Here is a 2,325-nt window from a genome sequence, read left to right as displayed (position 1 = left end):
GTAGGCCCCACCAAATCAGAGTTAAATCAGGTAGTAAATTTTCCTTTTTGTCCTTAATCTAACTACACTATATTTGTAACCATCGATCTTATAAATATTAATCTCTAGGATAATTTAGACGGACAAGATTGGGGAGGTTTGTTAATGTTACCATAGATCGTATTGTAGTTACATCTCGAGGGTTATTTAGACGGACATGATAGGTCCAAAGTAAACAACATCTATAACAGTTTAGGGTTTTCATTTCCCTTTCATTATTTGCAGTCATTTATCTCTTCGTTTCTAATAGCTAAGTTCTGCAAAAATGGCGAATGACTGAAGATTGAAACATTTCCAGTGAGTTTCATCGCAAACAGATCCGTATAAGATTACATAGTTCATGTGTGTTGTTTGATTTAACTATAGTGGTGTTTTTGTGAAGATTGACAAGCTTAAATCAGTAACTGGTTGTTGAAATTAGGTGGTTTTCTTACAAGAGGAAGACACAATGTTCGCAAACATAATGAGGTTGGTAATCACAAACCCATATTGTGAATTTCATATTATTTTCAGAAACCTTAATTTAACAATTTTAAGGATTCTTTTGTCATAAACCCTAATTAGGGAAAATTGAAGATTAAAATTTATAATGTAAGGTTGATGGTTGTGTTACTCATTGATTGTGCATTGTATTTTGTTATGTGTCTGTGCAGGAAAGATGTAAAGAACTAGTTAGGGTTTGCAGAGAAGAGATGATGCTGGTAGTAGAGTTTTCCCTAATTTGTTGTTGTTGCAGGATTGTAAATCAATTTTATAAGAAATAGCAAACATATCTTTATACATTTCCGGGGTCTCTGTTGGTTCAGAGATTGAGCAGATGAAGATGGGTTTAATCTTGAAACCTAGAAAAATTAGGGATGGTTTTTTCTCATTTGAAAATTTAAAAGGGGTTATGTGGAGTTAGAGTTCGAGAAGCTACAAAAATTGTTGGCAATTTGAGTTTGAGATGAATTTAGGGTTCTTCGTGATAACGGTTTTGAGATGTTTCTGATTTATGGGGAATTCATGTATTACAGAGAAGATTGAGAATCTGCTGTTGTTAGTGAATTCAGATGAAGGGAGATGGGTTAGAAGCTACAGGAATCAGGGAAACAATAATGGTTGTTGAGCTGAGTTTGCAGTTGAGCAGGTGCAGTGGCTATGAGTTGGAAGCTGAGGCCAAGAGCAAAAATGGTTGTGAGTTGAGCTGGATGTGGATGTCAGTGATTGAAGTCAACAGTGCCTGGTATTTATAGGTTGATGTTGATGCTGCCAGTAATGATGCAGTGGCTGTGGAGACAATGAAGCTGCAGTTCAGTGAGATGGTGTAGGGTAGTGATGATAGAGTCTGTAATGGTTTTGAGTAGTGGATGTTCTGCTGTTGGTGATTAAGAAGAAGTTGTTCTTGCAATGAGTTTGTGATTGTGCTGGTGACAGTGAAGGAATTGATAGTGGTTTTCCTGAGATTTATGCGAAGTTTGGTTGTTGTGACTGAATGGATACTTGACGTCTATGTATGAATCTTTCTATTGAATTGCGAATGCATAACTGCAGGTGGAAGCAAGAGCTGAGAAATTGTTGTTGAATGAAATGATAGATGAATGTTAGGATTGAATGTAGGGAGGCTGGAAGAATGTGTGTTGCTGAGTTTATAAGATTGCAGGGGAGAATTTGTGTTGAGTTGATTTGCAGGTAAGGATTAGTTGTGCCATGAACTGGTTGGTGGTAATGGAGTTGATGCTTTGTTGTATTTAGCTAAATTGCCAGAGAAATGGAAGAAATGGTGGTGTTTGATGCAGAAACTGAGATGGTGGGTGAGATGGGTTAACTGCATTTAAATAGGATGAGTTAGGATGGAGGGTATTTTGGAGAAGATTAACACTGTTTTTTGCCAAAACCGTTATGTCGCCCAAAGTATGATCATTTTGTAAGCCATTTACAAAAGTATGATCATTTTGTAACTGAATTATAAAAAGTATGACCATTTTGTAAATGGCTCTTGATATTATTATGTCCACGCCACCGATCTTTTATCTATACATAGAGGCCCAGACCATTCATTCATTTAACTACTTGGGAGTTGTGACCTTCACTTGCTAGATTATCATAAATATTTCAGTTCATTATTACAGTAAAACTTTTGTATAAGAATATTCTAGGGACCACCAAAAAATATTCTTATACGGGGGTTATTCTTATATGGAGGTCTACCTTGAATAAACCAAAAGAACATTTCATACATGTGTTTGGGAAAATAATACATATGCATAGGAAACACAAAATTGTTTTTAGGTAAATGTAAACTCA

The 2,325-nt window shown here is 35.7% G+C and overlaps 1 long non-coding RNA gene across 1 annotated transcript; it reads left to right on the top strand.

The window, feature by feature from the left end:
- Positions 1-248: 248 nt before the first annotated feature.
- LOC113301549 lies at positions 249-2,087 on the top strand. The gene is made up of 2 exons (XR_003336369.1): positions 249-507; positions 693-2,087. It is a non-coding gene; the product is annotated as an uncharacterized LOC113301549 (long non-coding RNA).
- The last annotated feature ends 238 nt before the right edge of the window (positions 2,088-2,325 follow it).

Source organism: Papaver somniferum, chromosome 1 (assembly GCF_003573695.1).
Source record: "Papaver somniferum cultivar HN1 chromosome 1, ASM357369v1, whole genome shotgun sequence".
NCBI lineage: Eukaryota > Viridiplantae > Streptophyta > Magnoliopsida > Ranunculales > Papaveraceae > Papaver > Papaver somniferum.
This window is presented reverse-complemented; position numbering and strand designations above follow the sequence as displayed.